The 23787-nt window shown below is 40.3% G+C and overlaps 1 long non-coding RNA gene across 1 annotated transcript in view; it reads right to left on the bottom strand.

Annotated features, from left to right (window-relative positions):
• Positions 1–281: 281 nt before the first annotated feature.
• Positions 282–23787, bottom strand: part of LOC130154100 (uncharacterized) — a 135642-nt gene continuing 112136 nt past the window's right edge. Inside the window, exons 19-20 of the long non-coding RNA XR_008823606.1 lie at positions 17037–17186; positions 282–1814 (exon numbers count right to left, since the gene is read on the bottom strand). This is a non-coding gene — a long non-coding RNA (uncharacterized LOC130154100). The remainder of the gene's footprint in view (positions 1815–17036; positions 17187–23787) is intronic.

Raw genomic sequence — 23787 nt, 5'->3', positions numbered from 1 at the left:
TAGAAAGCCTAGATGCTGAAAGTTAGCCTGAAAGTGAAAAGGCTCAGTTTTGTATTGAGAAAAGAGTATTTTTAGTCTGATTTCTAAAAGTTGAGCTGTGTCCTTACCTTCTTGTTGATCCGTGCTGTTAGTGAACTTCTGGAGAGGAAACTGCCCTGATTACAGCTGGGGAACACAACTATCAATTAATCAACAAGCGGGTAAACATTTTCTCTAGAATTAGAAACTGCAACATAATCAAGACTCATGAAAAAGAAATAATCATAGTCTTGCTTAAATATATATATATATTTATTATTATTTATTTATTTACATTCAGAGACAACAGTAGCTGAGCACCTTGTTTTCCTTAACATGTTTATTATTATACTCCATTTTGAGGAGAGAAGAATTATTATTCTTGTAGGACAGATGAAGAGCTAAGGTATAGAGAGATTCAGCCCAGATCCCCACAGTATTTACATTGAATTCCATAGGATTTAGGCATTTAATACCTTTAGGATCCAGTCCTGTCTTTTTTCACTGCAGCAGAAGCAGCCAGGAGCTGCACGCCTGTTTCCCAGGGCCCCAGTGCGAAGCCTACCTTCCTTGTCTCTCTCCTTGCTCTCCAGTGCTAACATAAGTCAAAAGCAATAAAAACTTACTTTAATTACTGAAGTCATAGATGTGTTACTAGCTCACTGAGGAGATGAGGTGCTTACTAAGAGGGTGGTTTTTGCACGTAGACTGCAAGGAATCACACTGCACTGCTGCAGTAGCTGGAACTGCTATATTCCCCATCTATCGCCATGAAGAATAATGTCAAAACACAGGGGTCGTGCAAGCCTTTGCTCCAGAACATCCTCACATCTTCAGCTGCCTTGTTACAGAGATGTCCCACGCGTGTCTCCAATGACTGAAGACATTCCAGCAGGCCTCCACAGCTAAGCACACCCTCCAGTGACTCCTGCAAGCTTGAGTACAAAGGTGTGCCGTGCCAGCGCCCCACCGTGCTGACCCTCCCTGTGGTTTAGGAAGCTACCTCCTCTAATCCTGCTCTCAATCAATTCTAGAGAACACAACAAGAGTCGCAGCTGGCAGGGAGTCCTCTTCCACTTGCAAAGTGGCAGCAGAGATGGTGCGAGATGGGGCATCTGGTGGCAGGAGCAGCCTCTGTCCTTCAAGCCGCACGGTGGCTGTCTGTTCCACTCCTTCCCAGTGGGTTAGCAACAGCCATAGGTGTCCTTGGGCTTGTGCTTCAGGAACTGCTCTAAGCCCCTCCGTCAAGAGGCCATTGATGCAGGGAATTCTCCTTCAGCAGCAGGGACCGAAGCAGCTGCAAGAGCTGCAGATGTAGGCTCTAAATCATTGTGTCTTTTCCTCTTTTAGGACAAGCTCCTGAGAGAATTTGGTTTACCACACATCTGACGTGTATTTATGTGTTGCAGAACAGGAGTAAAGTAATGATTCTCTGGGTATAACTGTATTTCTGAAAAACATCAGAGAAGTATTTATGTCCCCCGTTGCTGCAACCCCTCTCGAGGAAGCCTTCATGAAGCATCACCTATTGGGTTGCTGCTGTTTCAAACAAGAATAGTTTATAACAGTCTATAGATGACTAAAGAAAAGAGAGATTTCACCTGTGAAATCTCATACTTATCTCATGGTATGAACCTCTCATACTTATCTCAAGGGCTCTTCAACCAAATTCTGGTAAGCATGGTAGTAAACATTCTCCGACAGTCAGTGTCCAATGGTGTAACTTGTACAGTTCGAAATAAGTATGTGGTGAAGTCAGTCCAGATTTCCATGATGACCAGGGGAGATGCACAGCTCTAGAGAAATAAGAGGAAGAAAGAAAGATCTCAAATTCAGTTTGCTTGAGTAACTACAGCCATGATAATAGAGCAGCATCAGTGTCACTCGCAGGGAGGTAAACTAGGCGTAATTTTTTTCACAGTGACTATGTACATTAGGAATGACCTTCCTGTCACACACACACAAAAAAAAAATCAAGATATACTTTCTTCTGTCAATATCAATAGCAAATACATATTTTTCTTAACCATTATTTTTACTAAAGGCTTTACTGCACAAAGAATCCAGGGGGAACAGAAAATTGTATAATTGTGCAGGTTGGGGAATTCTCTAAAAATACATAACCATGGCACCCTTGTCATTACCAATCAAATAATCTTGATAAAAAGTAAAGTAATTAGCCTTTGAGAAGAGCATAAAGCTAATTAAAAATGACAACTTAGTCATCTCAACAAACAACCGCACAGAACCAGTCAGTAGTTCTAACTATAGCACAATGCGATAACCTGACCTGCCAGAATGGCTTGCCTTCAAGCCCGTTTAAAGAAGCCACAGTTCATGAGAGTGAAACCTTGATAACCTTTTCTTTTATTTCAAAAGTTCAATTTCCTTCATCTACCATCCAATATTTCCATTTGCTTTCTCTGTTTCATCTTCCTTTACCAAGATTTTGCCCACCTATCAGTGACTTTTACAAATGAAATGATGGAAACTCCTGTAGTCTGCTAAAAGGGGACTATAAAATGTGAAGTATGAACATACATGTTGTCGAAAAGATTTACAAGTTGCAAATAATGAGTTCAGTCTCATAAAAAAAGTTGCTTGTTCAGAATCTGTATATAATAACCAGAAACGAAAAGACACCACCGGTCTCTCATTTATATAGCAATCTGAGGGTCTGTCCTCTCATACATGTTAATGGCAAAGTTTTAAATAATTTCTATGGGAACAAAAGTGAATTTTTCTTTGTTTCTTGCCATCAAAAACTCCTTGAAATTCAGAAAATTTTCACAACTACCAACACCTTCCTCAGCAGGTATATATACTCAGGTTGCAGATACTGAAGGAAGCAAATCACTCTCTTTTCAAATCACAAGACTCTACTAAATATTTCCTAACACAAATATATATATGTATTATATATATAATTACACCCACAAGTTACAGCCAGGAGTCCATGGTACTATATTCCTTAAAGCTGAGAGCCCATTTGCTTTAAGAATTAAAATGTCCTAATCTAAGCGGCATGCACACAACTTACTCTCCATGAAGCTTTGATGCAACTCCTGAGCCCATACTGACAGGCTTAGATTTAAAAAGGATGAATTGGTACTGTCATGGGCCAAGCCCAAACATTGGTATCTTAAACAGATCCAGCTGAGTGATGCTGACACTTAATCATGCTGATATACCTTCTTCAAGCCCACAGAGAAATACAAGTTTGATCCTCGGAATAGGGATTGACTGGAATAGGAAAAGAGGTAGAAGAGATTATGATTAGGTTTTGCCCAGCCCGTGCTAATCTTTGACTATAGTTTTGGTTCCTTCTTGCTAGGAAAGAACAGAATAATGATTTAGAGAAGCCCTTAGGCTGCTGAAACACAATGCATAGGAAGCAACCTGCAAAACAGAATGATTGCAACTCAATGCAAGAAAGTGAGAACTTAAGCTCCTTTGACTTACAGTATATATGAATACATGACTTGGTAAAATGGTTACAGATGTGTATCTAAACCAAATGAAAAGACCTTGCAGCCATGGAGAAATTATGTATCTGCTTGTGCTGCACTACTTCCACTCTTAGGAAAGCTTGGAGCAGAAATAAAATGTTTGCTTATATTTTGAACAAACGTTGAACGAAACAAAATTCTGAGCAACCGTGAACTAGATAAAGACCTTGATCCTGCTCTGTAATGCATGGTAAGGCACAGTTCACGAAGGCCAGCTCTGGCTTAGGAAAGCAAGTCTCCCTAAGCTTTCTCTGCAGTCGGTGTAGACAGGGATCATCCATCCCCAGCTATTGTAAACAGGCGTCGTTCCATTCCAAGCCAGGGAAGCAGACCAACACATACAGGCTGAATATCTTAGGCTGTGATCCCAAATCTACAGACCTGCACCTCTTAATAATTCTTCATATGCTAAATGTAATAAAAGTTGACAACTTCTCTGAGCTTCAGTTTGCAAGCTTTTCACTGAAAACATTTTCAGTGTCACATAGTCCTCCAGCTGAATTCTGTATCACAAATTTGGTGCAATTTTGGGTGATGCCAGGGTGCTTTTTCAATTCTTTAAAGTATTTGCACAAATGTATTTGTAAAGTTCCATGTCTCTTTTAAAAGAAGCTTTCTCTAAAAAAGTTTTTAAAGGTCTTCAAGGAAACACAATCCCTCTTCATAGCAGGTGTTTTGCTCCACTCTTTGGTGTTACAGGACATCAGGGAAGATAAGAGAAGTGTTGCTTTTCTCTTCCTTTTTTGCTTTCCCTGAGCAAAAATTAATTTTTTACGGGGATGAGGTAGTAATCTACAACACCTGCAAAGACAAAGTATCTACTTGATCTTTTGACATGTCATTACTTTATGTAAGGAAGGTGGAGACAAAAATGAGATATCTGTCTAGTAAGGAAAGAAGAAAAGCGCAAAATCTCCACTTGCTCTTGTACCTCTCATCAGACCTACAGGCTCTTAAACTTAATTCCAAGTTTAACCTGGACAAAGACATGGAAAAAATGCACTGTAGGGAACTGGACTGCATTGGCAGTGGAGTGGATTCAATGACTTAATAGTTCTTTTTCCAGCTCTGATTTCTTTGATACTATTTATAAAAAGGAAACAAAAATGATGGGCCACTCCAAACAAATTGTTACCATAAACCAATAACGAACATCAAAAGTGACAAATGCCCCTTTAAGACTTGCATGGCTCATGGAGCCAGGGAGAAGACTAATAATGTACCTCTCTGAAGGTCCTGGACTATGTTTATTTCCCGCATTTATTTAAAAGAAAATCAAAATACTTTTAAGCAAGTCGGCTGGTTCCAAATTTAAGAACAATTGAACAAAGAGGAATCTGCTAATTCCAGATGGAGTGCATATAGTCCCCTGGCACTTGTTACTTACCAAATGTTTCAGAAAGCAAACACATGACCTAAAAGATTTTGTGAGTGTGGGGTCCTCAAAAAGTTTTTAACAAGTCATGTATTTCTAACCGTATTTACTTTACCCACACACAAAACCCCACTTCGTTTTCCCTTTTTTTTTTTTTTTTTTTTTTCCTAAAACAGACAATACTCCCTTTGAAGACTATTTACGTACAACTCAGTTACCCCATAAGGCAAGAGGCTCTAAAGGTGTCTCCTCTGAAAGGCTTCAGCTGCAGAGCATCTGTTCCCCATGCAAGGGCCACCTTCCCCAGCACTGTGGCTGGCGCAGGTGTTTTGCTAATGTGGGATCCTCCTGTCCAGAGGTGCAGGAACGGGCACCCACAGATGGTTTCTCATCTCAAAGATGCAACATACTTTTCTGGTTTTTGGTTTGGGTTTTTTTGTTTTGTTTTGTTTTGTTTTTAATCTGGTCCTTTGCACATACCTAAGCTGTTCACCAGCATCCTCTACATGGGTGCCAAGCCACCCTCAAAACACACCTCTAGGCAAATTAATAGAGCGTCGCTGGTATGCATTCTGTATTCATTACTGAGATTTTGTATTCATTTCACAAGAAAATGAGGGTGGTTAATACAATTAAGAATGTTTTTAGCAAGTATTATATTCCATTTTTATAATTGTGTCCTCCCCAAATTAAATATTTTGAGGGAAGAGTAAAGTAGAAAATTTGAATTTTGAGGCAGTTTGGTGAAAGTTAGCCGTTTGGCAGTTGCTCTCCAACCCAAAGAGCACAGAACCTTACAGAACTGGCGGTGCCATTAGGTCCTGCGCCCATCCCAAGCTGCCGTAGCTGGTGCACAGCAGAACGTGTAGGTCCATGTAGGCAACAAGCCTGACCCATATGGGAGCTGCTTTGGGAGATCTTTGCTAAACCCCTTCGCTGTGAGAAGGTGGGAAGGTTTCATTTCTATTCCACTGCACAAACAGAAATACCCCAGGGACAATTTTCATAACACAGACCACAAAAACTTCAAGACTTCTGCTGCTGGTTCTCTTCTGCTGGTTGGACAAACCCAGTCCTGCAAAAGCGGCAGAACCAAGGAGAGCAGGCTACAGAAAAAATGTTTAATAAACAACAGGCTTAATTATGAACTTGGAATTTTTTTTCTATTATTACTTTCAACATTGTTCTAATAACATGTCTTTTCATAAAAGGCAAAACGCTTACCCTGTTCTCAAAGGGGGAAAAAAAATACGTTAAAGACAGTGAGTTGTGACTAAAAGAGACCAAAAAGAGAAAGCACTTATGATAATATAAACAGGTCAGGTAAGTACAATTTAGCCTTGAGTTTTACATGAGAGATATCTCTTCCCTTTAATATTTTTTTTCCTCTAATTCTGTCCCTTATTTTAAAAGCCTTACTTTCAGTTATGCTGCAATCCTTTCCTTTGGACTTCTGTGGATGTCATTTTTCCATAGCCACAGACTCAGACCAGAAAGAAACTGAGGGCAAATGTTATTTTTTCAATTCAAGTATCTACAAAGGGAAATTTATCTGCTGACAAAGACATACACCCATTCTCCTTCTCCTGCAACTCTCTTCTGTGTGCAGTGTGATAGTCCCCAAAGTTTTACTGCTGCCGGCATTTCTCTGCAAATCCTTAAGCTGCACCAGCAAACTCCACTGAATGTGTTACTTCACATTTTTAACTGAAATGCTTTTTGTTTTTATTTTAATGAATCCCCTAACTCCAAGGTTAATTAAACTCATGTTTTTTTAATTAATTACCAACAAATGCAAATAAGGCAAACTACACAAACATGCATTCACTGTTCACTGATAGATATATGGAGTTGTTTTTTTTTAATCCTGAAGTGTCAGGATTTTAAAATCTCAAAGTCTTGAGGGTTACAACCCAAAAATTATTTTCACTTGGGGCTTTATGAGAATATCTTACTAGTGTATGACAGGGAGCTTAATTGCTTAAAGGAACAGAAAGCGCACTGCAGGTTCTTAAGCTTTACCCAAGTTATTCTTGCTAAACAGTAAAACTCAGCAGAATTAGGTCTCTACATACATTATTAGAAGAGGAAAGAAGAACACAATAATTTCTCCATCATAATTATGTTTAACTGCCCTAACAGCTGACAAATACTGACTCATTAAGTGCTCTTTCTGATTATTTAAGTTCAACTACAACAGAAATCCTCAAAGGAAGAAACAGGAGTTCAAGCAACAAACTCCAAATCCATAAACTCCAAGAAGGCCAAATTTAAGAGATGTAATACACTCATGTTTAAAACTTGAAACCGTCTCCTGGTACTTGCAAGTAGTGACTATTGCTAGTGCCTGAGGACAATACACGGCCGAATTGACTTCTTTACTATATAAGCGTTACTATTTTCAGGAGAAAATATTTCAAAATCTCATGAAATATTTCTCTGAGGAGTTGCTCAAAATTCTCTTAGCCACTCTGATGACTTTTTCAACTTAAAGCACTGCAAAAAGCAGCCTGTCCCGAATACGTGGAATTATTGAAATCATTAAAGCAGGAGGCCAGAAATATTTATTTCTGTTCTCTTCCTAGGGCTGACATGGATGAATTTGGCTACGACCAAACATCTAGTTCAGCTCACTCTCACAGTCCCAGAATGACTTGAATCCACACACAGAGGTCTCGAGCTTGCTTAAAGCCTAAACCCGGTGCTTGAGCTCTGGCCCTCCTGGATCGCTGCCCAGAGCTCAGCCCCACGTCCTGGCCCTCTGCACCATGGACACAAAGCAAAGCCAGCACTGGAGTGCTCAGCAAGACAGTCCCCGGACGCTGTATTTTCCCCTCAAGTAGCAGGTAAGAGTTGCTTTTCCTACATGGCAAAAGGATTTCTTACGTGCAGCAGAACGACACACCGATGGAAAACACATTCTGGAAGTGTTGCAAGCCTTTGTGTTTCCACTTGCTTTTATAACTACATTTAGATTACTTTTTGCGACATACTGGATATGTTTAGGTACATATGCACACACATATACCTCTAAGTACATATATATAGTACCTCTTCTACTTCCCCTTCCCCCAAAATATCAGGCAAATTTCTCCACCTCTTACCATGGGCTGGAAGGAGCAGGTCAAAGGGCTGGCACTAAAGTCCCTTTTCCTCCACAAGGGGTTTGCTGCCCCATAAGATGCAAGATGTGATTGCACAAGTCTGTGGTGCTTCTTTCCCCACCAAGAGGGGAAATAAATAACTTAGAAGGGAAATTAATAGCTTAGAGACCTGCCTATGCAGATAACTTTTGGACTAGTGGGATTTTTTCCAGCTCTCTGTCCCTCCATATCCCCAGATGAAAAATGGGAATAAGTCACCCTTAACAATCTTATGCAAAAATTTAATTATGTTTAGCTTATCTAATTGATATATTTTGAAGAGGCTGGCTAAAAGATGTCATATGTGCAAAGTTATTTGTTGTGTTTAAAGATATTTGTGCTCCCATCCTTGGGAAAATTCTTCACGTTCCCTGTCCTGCTGCACTTAGAAATGATCCTATCTTGATTGCTTTCCAGTTACCCAGCATCAAAAATAATCAGGAATAGGAAAGATAAAGTGCAAAAGTGTTCTGTGGAAGGCTGCAATTCCAGTGACTCCTCCTTGCCCTGCTTGTCTAGCCTCAACATATGTAATTCTTAGGGGGAGAACAAAAAAAGCAAACAAAAAAGCAGCCAAAAAACCCAAACAAACAAAACCAACCAAATAAAAAAAAATAGCAGAGCAGTGTCCACTCATCTCCTGAGCAGTTCCTGCAGTACGATAATCTGTAGGCAGCCATGTAAGATTTATCATCAGAATTTCACAGCTTAAGAAAGTCCTTAAAATATCCCACGTCCCCCAGCCAACTCCTTAAAAAACGAGGAAACCAAGATATTCCCTCCTTCGATTTTTCACAACTTCCTTTCAGCCCGTACGTCGGGAGCGGCGAGGAGGATGCCTGCACGCCGCGCTTCCTTGCACTGGGCACCCGGAGGTGCACGGGAACCTGGGCTCCCACCCAGCCGGCCCCTGTCAGAACGAGCTTCGGCAAGAAGGGGTTTTCCTTGCTTAAGAAATATTGCAAACAGAAGATTCCCATGTTTGAAAGGTCAGAGGAAAAAAATATAATGCACTCATGAAGAGACAACCTCATTAATCCTGTTGTTCTTGGCCCAGTCAATAGAAGAAACATAAATGCTGTCAACACTGTGCTGCTAGATAAAGGATAAAAAGTGGGAATGAAATGTTTTACTGCAAGGACTGTTCTTATGGTTTGAGAATATTTCTGGAAATAACCTGAGCTGAGAAAATGTACCCTAGGAGGAATACATGCTGTGGGAAACTGTGTGGAAGATAAAGTTTGGTCAGCGACCTTCTCACTATCCTCTAATCGCACAGCGTACACTGCTCCAAAGAGAAAAAAAAAAAAAAAAAAAAAAGAAAAAAGAAAAAGGGATACTGTGCAGCCAAGACACTTTACCTTCCCCACATTACACGAACTGAAGTGGAAAACACGAGTATCATAAATCTCTGTTTCATGCTTTCAGATACTGTAGTGAAATAAGAATCTACTGTAACTCGCAGGAAAAAATACCCCGTGACTTTTGGTTTAGGGCACTTCAACAGCACAAAATGCAATACACCTTCAGTGATCGTAAAAACAAATGACTGGAAGTTGCTAAAAGGGGAACATGCCTTTTCGTCTGTGCAACATCAGAAATAGAGAAAGATCATCACATTTCTCACCAAAAGCAGGAATGACAGAGAGGAGGAGGACACAAGGCTACCTCTCCGGTGCAGGCAGTTCCCAGGGGTGATACATTGCAGAGAAGCCCAGTTTAAACACTTGCACGTTAATGTACCAGCAGCACTCAGATACTGTATCTGTGCAGGCAGAATGAGTAAATATTAGCATATGTGGTTACTACTGGGAAGATTAAGGAGTCATCAAATATGGATGTCCCTAGTGCTCCTCACACAGCGAGGGTATTGGAAAACTCCCACCTTTAGATATTGGCGAGGAGTATCACTTTTTTCCTTATTTTCTTTTTTTATTTATTTATTTATTTTTCCTTTAAAAAACAGAATTACTGTAATTACTGTCAAAGGTAGTTATGTGAGGACTGGTGTGGCATGCACACAAATGCCAGAGCTTTTTCAGCTTCTGTAGCATAAATCTCAGAAATACAGCACGATCTTCCTGAAATGGCATTACTGGGGTAATGCCACAGCATAGAAGTTGGGTAAATATTTTCCTTGTGCTCATCAGTTACTGGCTGTTGACAAATACACTACCTAGAGTGGTAACGCAGGGTAATGATATCATTACTGGGGGATAAACAACACAGCTGCAGCACATGCCTATAGCTCTTGCAGATTCAAGGGCTGGGAGTGAATTATTTGTGGATCCCAGATCTTCCAAATATTTCACCAGTCATTGCAGAAATAATTGCAAAAGTGATTGGTGAGCTAATTCAGACAAAATACAGGCTAGCCTGAACTGCTCAAATTAGAGATGACCCTTTTTTTGAACAGGGTTTAGGAATAAATGGAACGGACTAGATAGAACAAGGGTTCTTTCCCTCATCTCTACTTGCTGGTTTCAAATCGGACATGGAACAGAAAGGCTGCAATAAGCCATTCTCTTCTTTTCCTTCCATCCATCTGGAAACAAGAACTACCAGAAGTCTGACAAGAAAGCCTGATCTCCAGCCAGATTTCTAGAAATGCTAATACGAGTTCCTTATTCAAAAAGCACCTTTAAAACTTCTTAACTATCAGGAAGAGAACCTCAGATGTCTCATCATCTACCACAATTATTCCTGGAAAAAGACCAAGAAGTGCCCTACAGAATTCTTCTGCTACTGTCTGTAACGAAACCCACATACATAAAAATACAGAGGTGTTATCGTACATATACATGACAATGCTGGTGACTACAGATGAGATTAGGAATAAAACCTTTTGGAAAACCTCAAGGGATGGACAGCGGGGAACAGCAGCTTAAGAAATCTTCTCTCATGGGTTTTGCTCAAAATAAATCTATGGAGGGAGCCTATTCCCTTTGCTTAGGTGTCAGCTTAGAGCTTTCCAGGCACAAACCAGAAACATCTCAGAGACTCCGTGATGATGGGGGAGCATCTCCAGCAATTCAGTCGGGTACGCTTCAGCTGCAAAATGAGCTCAGGACCGCGCAGAGCCTGCAGAGGCTTGGAGGGGTGGCACACTGCAACTGAGGGGAGTCACCAGCAGAATTTCCCTGCTCCACTTTAAGCAGTGCAACTTAATGGCATATCGACATCTTCTATGATATACATCCTGTGATCAGTGCAATTACTGCATGTCATCACCACTGTAAATTTACCCAGCCTGAAACCATTTTAAACTTAAACTGCATACTTAAGAACTACTATCCACCTCCTCTTTGTAAATTAGCTATATGATTTATCTGTGGGAACCATTTCAAAAAGTATACATTCAGAAATACATATACCACATGATGTCTTTTCCATATGGCATCTCATAATTATTTTGCTGTGTGTGAACATGATGAAAACAGTTTCATAATTCTCTGAGGGTTAGGGTAAATTATTTCAATTAGACATATTTCAGAGCAAACATTACCTTAGGGTTTATTAATAATAGTACCTGAGAAGGAACAGCTGCCTTTTAAGCGGCAAGAGCTGTCAGCTTCTCACTGCCCCCCTGTAGCACCCCTTTTGTGACTCAAAAAAAATGGCAGATTTTCTCATGCTTTACCTAAACAGAGAACTTGGCAGCAGAGACCTGGTTGTAATCCTCAGCAAGGGAGCTGGTGGGTGGATTTTTTCTCTATAAACTCTTGTATAAACCACACCAGTCTCCTGGTATTTATTTTGTGTAATGTTGGAAATCATACACAGATCCAACAGGCCATGTAAAGGAGTTTTGTAACTTCCTGAAACCCTTTCAGGCAAAATCCTTTCTCCAACAGCAGTCCCAGGTCATCAGGATATTATCACCATTTTTAAGGGCAAGGTTCCTTGGCCATTTGTAATAGTATAGCATTGAAAAGATGAAATGCAAATCTAAATTAGATCAGGTCATTATTAGGAATTGCTATTAGCATTATTAAAAAGAAAATTAGCTCCATTGTCGAAGTCTGTGGACTGTTTTGTAAGCACGGGGCTTACAAACAGATTGCTTTGCAGCTTTATGTGCTCTGATCGTCATCTAGCTGGTTTTCCCTATTAATACCATCATATGACATGCACTGATTTTTGAGCTACCAATTCTGTAACAAAACCCCTCTGCACAATGTAGCCCATCTGCTTTGGGGCACCACACCACTCTGCAAGTGCATCTGCCTCTTTGCAAGGAACGCTTACATTTTGTCACACAAATGCCTAAGAAACACCTAGGTTCGTGCAAGCCCCTAAAACGCTGAAGTGGAAGTGAGCTGAGAGCCAGTCAGGGAACAGGCATGGAAAATCCCTGCCTCTCCTCGCCCTGCACAGTGCGGGAGAGGTGAGTGAATTGACCCTGAATACACAGTCACTAACGCTGGGTTGAAAAAAGGGACAGACCTACGTCCGTTGGCTAATAAATAATGCAGGTACAATCACAGAGAAGGCTGCTGTGACTGACTACTTGTAACAACTTGTGGGCTGGAAGAAAATTGTTGTGGCGCTGTAGTGGGAGGTGAGGGCATCAGCCCCCCACCAATCCTGCTTATTCCAGCCTCATGCAAGGAGTGGGGCTGAAGGCACCCAGCATGGAGAGAATAAAAATTTAAACTGGAATACCTGTAATAACATCTGTGAAGAGTTTTAAAATTAATATGCTGAGAATTGAGCTCTCACCTTGTCAGTCTCTGAATCCAGCAATCCCTTTGTGCCTAGGAAGAGCGGGCTTCTAATTAATTTAGCATATCACAAATAGATATATACACACACAAACAGCACAAAAAGAGAGAAAAAGGGTGTATTTGCATGCATAACTGTAGCTATAACACACATGTACAAGCCCACGTTTGCTTGAAAGCCAAAACCAGGATATCCAAAGCTTAGTTATCACCTGGCCAAACACGACTGTTCCACTGCATCGTTATCATACTCTAATCTTTTCATCTACGCTACAAGAGGAAAAAAGCATTTCCAAAGAGAAAAAGCGATTAGTAAAAGGCATTCAAGCTATAAAATATTTCCTTTTGGTTCAGGTCCTAGTATTTTTGCCTGGCTCAAGTTCAGGAAGCTCTATAACTTTGCTGAATAATTTCCAAAGGCCTCTTGCCTGTATCTTTGTGTAAGAACACTCACACTTCGCCTTGAAATTGCCACCTAAAAGAAAAGGGAATTCATTTGCTTCTCTGACTTCTGTGGTGTAATGAAGCCCATGGATTTCTACAGAGCTATTTGCCTGTCACTTCTGCAGAGGTCACTTCTGGTCCCAGCCCCACAAAGACCTTCAGCTCTGGGTGCCCTGTACTCGAAGGTCCGGGGGCAGACTTTCTTTCCCACTTGTGGATCCTGCTCCAGTGTATAGAAACCCATAGTAAGCAAACAAATGAGAACCCTGAGCCCAAGGCCTCTTTAATAAAATGAATAAACAAGCTTTTGTCTAACGTTTGGTCTTTGAAACTACTACCTCATTTTGGGAAGGCTATATTCTCAATCATGGAAACTTCTAATCTCTTCCTCCATGTCATCCAAGGAGTGGACTGACCTCTGACCTTTGCTTTCCTCTCTACTTAATCCCATTATTTATGCTCTTTCACTCCATAACCAGACAATCTTTGTTACAGTTCAAATGCTTTTATACTTTTCAAAATCCTACACTTTTCCGAGTTCAAATTTTTGGACAACTGTCCTGCAGAAACGAAGCTTATATGTTGGCCACGTCTGCCAGACCTTTTATTCCTTAGCCATTTGCAAATTCATTGGCTTATTTCAATCCAATTCAATAGAGAGGTAGAAGTCCTGAAGATAATTAAATTCCTGTAACTTCTGCAAACATTGGCAGCTGGAGACAGGGAGGGGATGGAAAGGAGTGCCTGTGCTGCGGGAAAAGCTGCAATGTGAGGCTCTGCAGTAACATTTCTGCTGGCTTGGCCTTGGCCAAGAGGCACATGCCTGCGCCTGGAGAGCTCCCAGTCTCTCGTGCAAACAGCAGCTCAAGGGAAACTGAGGCACGCTCTGTAGGCTGTATGGAGGGGACTGGAGGTAGTGCCAGAAGGTGAAGCCTGGTGGGAGAGTAGGGGGATGAAAGACCCAAATCCACAGGCAATGAAGCTTCAGCAGCTCTGCATCTCACGGTACAATGTTTATTTTGCTGTTCTCATTTCCACAAGTGCTGATTCTTAAATCTGTGTTTCATCCTGTATTTACAGAGAAATATAAGAACAAGCAAACTGACGTGGCTGCCTGGTACCCAGAGAGGAGAATTTTGTAGCAAATTCAACATCCACACATAAAATGTTGCCATTTGCCTGTAGCTTTTGAACCTGAAATCTAATGACAGCAACGAAGCAAATGTTTATACTGGTATTTGTCTTCACAGTAGTTTCTGGTATACGGCCCGGCTCACGCTACTCTTGTACCTGTTCACAGTGATGTTGCATGAGTGACTTGGGTATATACTTGTGCTCAACAATTACGCAGTATCCTCTGTTGACAATGGGACTAAGCTGGGAGTCAGGAGACAGACTTCCATCTGTTTGTAAAAGGTTGTGGGACCGCAGAAAGTTTTCTTCTTTTTTTTTTCCCTCTATCCTTCTTTTTTCCTCTCCTATACTTTGCCTTTTTTGTTGGTTTGAGCTAAACGTCCTGGGTGGAAAGACCTTTTTTTTACCAGATGTTTGCATGAGCCTAACACATTGGGAACCCTTTCTTAGCTGAAGTCCAGATGGCCTACTGAAATGTAGATAATAACAAGACTCCAGCAAATACTGATGTTCTTATATCTGTATGACAACATCACCTTTGCAATGGGAATGCTTGTCTGTATGTTTTTACTTGTAAAAAAAAAAAAATAAAGTAAAAGAATACATTTTTACTTGTGTATTTAACCATAATAGCCCCACTAAAATACAAACATGAGACCTTAAAAGTATCAAAGTATCTCCATCAAAATTAATGGACAGTTTGTCAGAGATCAAACTTGTTTTCTGCAAAAATATTAATAATTCTAAGGCATCTGAGATTTTTCCATGCCTGTCTTGTTTCTCTTCTACTGTGTTATGCTGTGCTGCATGCTGTACCCTGCCTGTTAAAAACCTATCTTTTCCCTTGCTCAAAAAAGAAAGGCTGGACCTCTCGTGAATGTTGTCTACCGCCCACAAGTCTGGCTCAAGACCCATCTATAAATTTCATTTGCCTTTTGAAGAGACAAAATTTTCCTTGACGAAGGTGATTATCAGGTATTAAAGGCTAATCTTATAATAAATTTCTGAATTAGTAAGCTTATTTCTTAACTAGTCAAAAGCAAATCCCTCTTGCTCATACCTTGTTATGCTAGCATTGCATGCTATCGTATCACTGGTATTTAATCATTTGTCAGGGGGAAAAAAAAATCTCAAGCAGAGATATTCACTCACTGAAATGAGCTAAGGTGGCTAGGTTACTCACCATAATGTGTTTTTCAGATTTTTTTTTTTTAATTTTTATTTAATCCCAAAGGGCTTTTATTTTTTGTCAATTTGTACAATAAAGTTCTGTTTTACGAGACTGACTTTGCTCATACGTTGTTAGTGCACTTAATTAAACTCAGAAATGCTTAATTCTTTCTAGGGCCCTAATTCTGTTCTGAAATACAAACAGTGTTATGTGCCCTCAATGAGAGAAAGTCAGTGTAATTTGACACAAATTTCAAAGACCTCCCCGAAGCCTTTCTTTCTGTGTCGTGCAAAGGAGAGGGGAGGGAAATGGTTGAATGCTGGCTTTTGAATTGCCCCCATTTTGAAGGTGAGGACAATCTGCAATACTTGGACCTGCTTCTAATACCCCTGTAGTCTGGATGCACGGCTTGATTCAGGTCCATCTGTACCCAAAAGCAGGAATAAATTATGCATGTGAGGGGCTGCAGCAGCCTTCACATTAAATATTGATCTGCTGGTCCTCTGCCACTCTGCAAGACCGTGCATCTCCAGATCCACCTGTCTGCACCATGGTGACAGCAGCTCCCCGAGGAGGGGCTTTAACTTTGCACACAAAGCCCATTGTCCAAAATAGGTGGATCTAGAGCAAATTTCTTGAGCGCAATTTATTCCACGCCCTTGCTAGCATAACAAGTGTTCCTGAGCCTCTGTAGATATGTATTCAAGAGGGAGCTGTCTCTTTACATTTGATTTTACATTTCCTTCAGCTAGTTCAGAGATCCATAAGCAAAATCCAGCACCCAGGGACATCCAAGAGGACTGTGAATTCATAAACAATAAATGGTTTACAATCATACATTCCTTAACATTTTGATTTCTGACAGGTAGGGTTTGGATAACTGCTTCTGGGCAGCATGCAGACTCTGTGTAATACAGCTTTATTCACCTACACTGCATATTTCACTTGACTTGCTTCTAAGAAGGATTGCATGAGAATGAGGAAACAAAAAACCTGCCCAAAGGGTGTTCAGGTGCTGGAAGCAGGGAGACATCACCTATGCTCTCCCAACAGTGGTCTGGCAGGCAGAGCTACCTTTTAGTAAGAGGGAGCACATGCAGCACCCTTTTCAAAGGCTCCACTCATGCTTGCCACCCAATGAGACTAATGGAAAACCTCTTTCTAATCCTACTGCAGCACTCCTCGACCTCAACGTTGGGGGCCACGCTTTGCAAACGCACTGTAGCTTACAAGTCAGATCACACCAAAGCAAGCCCTGCTTCCTGTACCTTTTCCCCAACTCCCCACAACATAAACTGGCCATGTGTTTGATCCAGAGGAAGTTCTGGAGCCACACAACACTTCTAACCTCTATGGTAAGGTACCCATATTGCAAAGAACTGCTGCCTCAAGAGACTGGTAAACCCCCGCGAGTTAAAGGCTAGATCGTTACATTTGCCTTCCAATATGACCGAAGACACAGGCATCAAAGAAATACCCTTTGGGGGGTCTCCCTCCCATCCTGCAGCATTCTCCTACCTCCAGACACAGGTCCTTGACGTACATTAGAAGACCAGAAGCAGATGCCTTCTCCAGCCCACGTGCTTATCTAATCCACTTGTCGATGTGTTTGTCGGTAAAGGTGCTGACATTTGCTTGAGACATCAAAACTGCAAGACTGAATCAGACCTGTGAAGTGTACAAATAACAGAGCGTTAAGTAATTTCTTTTACAAGAAATAACTGTAAGCCATTTTCCCAGTATTCCTTCACTACATCCAGATTTCTAAGTTGCAATGAGTCATTAAAAACATTCCCAGTTTTCTTCTTATTAGACACTCCAGACATGTTCCAACAAGCATCTGTGTAGCCCGACCGTGTAAGAAAGGCTGGAAGGGTGGTATGGTCAGGACTGAGATCTAATAGCACCCTTTAGCTAAACATTTCCCAGCAAGAGTCACATATCAAAGTTTTTCCACAGCTGAAAACATAAAGTCTTACTGAAAGTTACTTAGTAAGGGTTTAGTGTGGTGTGCCCATTGACTTCGTATTCCAGCCAGACTGAGAACTCTTACAGGCTGAGCCTTTACTATTGTATTTCCTTTTTCTTCCTAATTGCAATGAAGCCAAGAAAGCACAAGGTAGGAGAAAACAATGCAAGAAAAATGTAGGAGAACCATCCCCTTGTCTTATTTTCATAAAGAAAGATTTGGATTTAGCTTTTGGGAGGAGATTCAGCTCAGCTGACATTTTCACATAACCAGTACATCCTTCCCTATCTGCTGCACTGAGCCGAGTTCAAAATAGCTGAATAGAAATAACTAGCAGGCCAGTTGTGGATCTGACATTCAGAATTAAGCAGATGGTAAGCACAAAAATACAGTCTGGGTTAAATATTGACCACATTTGCCAGAAGCACAGACACAGAAACCCTAGCCACATCCAGATCATAGGCAGAGCACATACAGATCTACCAAAACAGTAAGAGCAGAATTCAGTATAAATTATTCTGTGTTAATAGTACATGGACATCTGACAGTATTTTTCTTTTATGAACTTTTTTTTTTTCTTCAAAAGGATGGAATTTCACTCTGTACTGGACACTTTGGCCAAGATCTTTTTCCCAAATGGATGCAATCCCCTTTCTGATCTGAGTGCCTAACACCAGTCTCCTACCATTTCATCCAGACACGCTGCCCCCGCCACGCTGACGGGTAGGAGGTGATATTTAAAGCAATGCCAACTGAACACAACAGGGGATAGGCATAGCAGAGGCAACAGAAGGAGGATTTTGCAAGAGCTCACTAGGTCATGTTAAACTCCTTCTCTGGCCACATCCAGTGTCCAGCCCGTATGTCTGAAGAACTTGCTGTAAGCCTTTGTTATTTATTTGGAAATTTACTGTGGCTGTGGTTTGACTCTGTGTTTTGGAGCTATTCTTTAAGTGATATAGTGCACTTCATCCTTCATAAACTATAACCAAAAGGTGTCAGTGCCTCAGACGACAGGAAGGCAGATGATCGATACCAGTGGATGACCTGGTCTCTATAAGAATGTTACTTCTATGTCAAAATTTCTACTGAAGAAGAGAAAGCAAGTGTGTAAGAGCTGTATTTATCAGGTTAAGAAACTCATACCTTTGGCCAAGCATCAATAAAAGCCTCATAGACAAACTTCTTTGTTTCTGTCAGGAATAAATATTTATTATTGCACTGGGAAAAAATATTCTCACAAAGCCTAAGTATTTTAATAAAAAATTTAATATGTTTATTTCTTACAGACAGGAGATAAAAAGCTGTCAGAAAAATAATGGTTTAAATTACAGTGAGATGTTTTCTTTACCTATTCTTTCTTTTTCTTCTTTCCCAAAATCTATGCTGCGTGCTCAGAATTTTTATTTTTAGTAAGAAATGTCAAGGAAACACTTTATGGTAAGTGGCTGCTCACTATTAATTCTTTTGTTATCAAACGTGGGAACATTAATTACCATTAAACGTTTTGGCTCTAATATAGATTTCCCACAAGAAATTCTTTACACACATATACAGACCCTATAATCTAATCAAGCAATTTTCTCCTACCTACTTGGAAGGGAGAGAAAGAGCAAGATTGTTATTGTTATTTCTAGGTTTTTTAATTCTGAGGAGGAGGAAGTACAGGAGAAACTGGTAATGGGACCTATATAAGAACAGAGAAAAACAATAACTATTCCTACAGCCAGGGTATGTGCTACTCAATTGGTAACCATACGTTCTAAAAGGTAAAGTACCTTAATAAAAGGTAAAGAAATTCAGTAAGAAAGACAGAAGTATGTAGCTCTAAGTCATCAAGCAAATGTATTGCTCTGCAAAAGCAGTGGTAATAATAATACTTTGCTTTCCCTCAAGACAAAAAAAGTAACGTCTGAAATAATTTAGCAGCGATTAGCACAGTGCTTTCTAGCGTATCTTGCATACAGCCCCAATTTCAATGAAAGTTCACATTTAGCGACATAAACATAACAGAAGTTTAACGAGATAAAGAGGAGTTGCAAATGCTGGCTGTTGTGGACAAGGTAGTCGTGGGAGCTTGTGCTGCAAACTGTTGGTTTACACAGGATAAAACGGGGCTGCTGAACTCTTTGTAAAGATGCCATCATCAGATTTACTGATTCTCACATTGGCAGGTACGTTCTCTAAACCACTGGAGATAATTTTGCAGAATCAGGTTGTTATTGCTCCTCAGTTGCCCCAATTTGAATAAACATGATGAATGAATATACTGTACTTCTCAGAACAAACAAGCTGCAAGCTCCATCTTAAGCACAGAAGCTACAGTGTGACTGATTAAGTATGTATGCTGCTTGCCAAATCTCTGCAGATCAACACAGAACTTAAATCTCACTTTCACTTTTAGACTTATAATTATTCTCAGAATGAAGTTTCCATAATGAACAGTTAAAACCATTTATTTCAAATATTGATTTACAACTGGAGGCCTTACATTAGCATGTGTCTTTGTCACTTTGGGCCCTTACGACTAATCAAGGTCTGTGCAGACAGAGGAGAAAAACTCCATGTCGATACCCTTCCCCGGAACACGGTCCACAGATTGCGCTTTGAGGTCCAAAATCACTCATCCAAAATCCAGCAGCAAGACAAGGCAGCCAGATTCCAGCAAAATCCTTTCCTCTCACTTCACATTAGATTTAATTTTTTTAGTCCGTTCTTGCAAAACTTTAACAAACAGGTTTTAATCCCTGCACTCATGCCCTCCCACTCCAGACAGCTCCCACCATTCCTGCCTCTGAGCTTCAGCTCCTCTGCATCCTCTGAGCTCCTCCACAAGCTTGCTTTTCCTCCCTGGGACTCCGGTGTCCTTTCACTCTTCTTGCAAGTAATTCCAGAAACACAAGTCTTTAATATAAAAATTCAGTCTTCTCAGAAAAGACAGTCAAACATTACTTTTTTCTTTCTTCCCCCCTCCCCCCGCCCCGAAAAATCACTGAACTGACATAACTTCACAGCTTGGTCAATTCCTACATTATTTTCTATTTCCCTTCCTCAGCCTAACAGGTTTTTACAGATTGCAAAGCAACTCAGAAGTATTTTTACGTAACCTGCAGCACAGGCAGCTGCTGAGGTGCTGCAGAGGTTCTAGACCATCTATGTGCAATGGTGCATGGCTGGACTCTGTTCACACACTTCCCTTAATGAAATCCTTTAAGGGGCAGAAATAATGGGACATGAGGTCATTGCAGGTCATATCAATTCCTTGATGATGGAAATATTTTAAGAAGAATAGTTATTCCAGTATTTCAGTAGTTCCCATAGATGCACGGAAACTCTATGGAAAACATCAGCTCGGATGCAGCGTGCAGTCATTTTGATCTGCCAAAAGCATTGCTGAAAGATCCTGACTTCCCATCTGCTCGGTAGATAAACTGCATCAAGGTCCCTCCAGTAATGTGCTACAGCGTGGATCTAAAAGGGCAGGAGTACGAAAACATCCCTTTTCATTCTCCTCCATCCGCCAGCAGGACTGAGGGCTAACCTACTTTCTCCCAAGGAGTCCTTCTCTCTCAAAGGAGCACACCCATACCAGCAGCTCTCCAGCACAGTGACTCAGAACGCAGAGCGCTAACTCACATATATTATTTGATCACATTTTAGCACCAAACTGCTTTTTCTACCCATCAGCCCACAGTTTTTCCTCCTCCCAGGATGTCACGGAGTTATTGACATTGACAGAACCAGGTTAACAGTGACTAAAGGAACACTACAAATTCCTGCCCCTAGCACAAGTGATTGAATAATCCTTTTTTTTCCTTTCTTCTCCTTTTTTCCTTTTTTTTTTTTTCCCTCCTGATGTAAAAGTTTGCAAGCTCGGGACAACAACAGGTTGCAATACAGGTTATTTAAAACCACACCGCAAATGTTCATAGCCTTTTTGCAACCTGACTGGGTCATCCAGACCCCTCTCCAAATTCCTTTGTAAAGAGTTAAATTCTGACAAGTTATTTTCTTCAGCTGCATGAAACCCCGAAAAGGTAACATGAAATTGCATAGCATACCCACGTACTAAATTTTGAAAAAAAATGCAGGGTTTTTTTCAATTTATGCCAGAACTAGTGAGAGCTACCCTTATCTCAATATTAGTCAATTATAACCTGAAAAAAAAACCACAAGCGACTGTCATAATTTCCAGTACTGCATTTTAGTGTTTTTGAGCTATTCAAATGTGATTCATTGGCTTATGGTTACCTTCTGGGAAAAAACAAATAAATAAATAAATCTGATAATTTTCAGCTTCTACTACAGAAGAGACAAAATGCCTATGACTTAGAGAACCTGTCACAAGTTATAAGCATAAATACCGCACTTTTATATCTTCGGGAATAACTTCAAATACACAGAACAGCCCCTGGTTTTATCTTATTTTTTCCATTAATAATTGACCTACATAAGCAACCAAATCCTTGGTACATTTTATTGGCATAATTTACATTTCTCTTACGTGTACTGTAGAGTTGTCACTGAGTCCCTAACCAATCATTACAGAAGACTGAGGAGTGGAGCAATGCTTTAGTTGCTGCAGTATTTAGGGGAAGAAGAAAAAAAAAAAGATAGAAGAAAGAAAAAAAAAAAAAAAAAACCTCAAGAAATGAACAACCTGGTGGAGATTTCAATCCATTAGCAGCATTGAGCTTGCCAGTTCTTTACTGCAGCATTTGACAAGGCTCTGAGCCAGAGATTAAGGCACGTCTCCTGAGGAAGGAAAAGAACAGGAGCTTCCACACTTCATTAAGGATATGTTTTATTTGCAAACTGCCAACCTACAGAGTGGCACTGACTTTTGGGTCATGGAAAAGGTTGCCGTTGTGCACTTGAACCGTGCCAAGCTGAGTTGGATAACACTCTTAAAAAAGAAAATCAAAGAAAAATGATAAGAAAAATAGGGAAATCCATGACTGCAAACCACCTAAAATAGGACTTGAAATGTAGCTTGTGCTCCAATCAGGTTTTTCCTCCTTAAAAATTGTACTAGAGCAGGACAAGTGCCCAAAACAACAAGGAGCAGTTAGCTACAAAATGCATATTCATGCTGGGTTTTTTTATAATTTAAACATACATTTGCAGATTTATTCCACATTGATTGCTTTAAAAATGTTAATATCCCTATAGAGTCAAGCCTTATCATTATTTGATCCTTTGCCAAAAACTGTGCTAGCATTCCACAACTGTATACATTTTACTAAGCTATTGTTGCTTTTTCATGGCTTGTTTTTCAAAATCCAAATAGAAATGCAAAACTTATATAGTTTAAAGTATAAATCATAAATCACTCATCATAAAGGGCCAGTTCTTGGAGTCTTTATTTGGTATTTGCACTGGCAATTTCCCAATCATTTTCAAATGGAGTTGTTGAGTAAAGACATGGATGCCAGTAAAGGTAAATTTTCTCCATTCCAGGAAAAAAAAAGCTTTAACAACAATTTTCTCTGTTAGGTCCCAGATCCTCTTTACATCAACAGGATAGTCTGCAACGAAAGGCGTTCAGAAGTTAAAGGTAAAAAAAACCAAAAGCGATGTTACTGGGAAACTTGCCTAAGAATAGGTAAATTATACTATCATAATACACATGACCTATTTTCTCAATTTCAAATATACATATATGCACTAATAGTGGTCATCGACAGAGCTTTGAGCTGCTCAGCCTGTGCAACCAGCTGGTAGAGTTGCAATCGCTACTACAGGTATTGCAGTGGGCTGAGGGCAGCAAGTGATGCCGGCAGAAGGTGCATTTCACTGAGATAAAAATCGGAGCTTATGGTTATATATCACCTTCAATACCTAGGGAAAAGCAATGCAATTACAATTCCTTCTTTAATCTGTAGCTGAACTAAAACCGCTTATGGACAGAAAATGTTCCTGCTGTGTCTTCTGCTTTTCTTCATTGCCTATGAAAATATGAACCTGATAAACTACAGATGCATAAAGTAGTAAGAATTTTTTTAAAGTACCGCAAGCTCAGCAACCTTAGTAGAATTTCTCTCTCTTTTTTTTTTTTTTTTTTTTTTTTTTTGGTAATGCATGCAGATCTCATAGTATTCAAGTTTATTTCACATGTCCATGCATGGGTCTATCAACCATGGCTGAGTTCTACTTCTCCTGATAAATTTCCTGATCTTCCCCATTTCACAACCTTTAATGAGAATTTCAAGTAGGACAGGTACTTTCCACATAACCCAAAATGGCAAGATTTCATGACAACTGTAATTAGCAGCAAAAGTAGCAGCCTGCCTCAGACCT

Source organism: Falco biarmicus, chromosome 8 (assembly GCF_023638135.1).
Source record: "Falco biarmicus isolate bFalBia1 chromosome 8, bFalBia1.pri, whole genome shotgun sequence".
NCBI classification, from domain to species: domain Eukaryota; kingdom Metazoa; phylum Chordata; class Aves; order Falconiformes; family Falconidae; genus Falco; species Falco biarmicus.
This window is presented reverse-complemented; position numbering and strand designations above follow the sequence as displayed.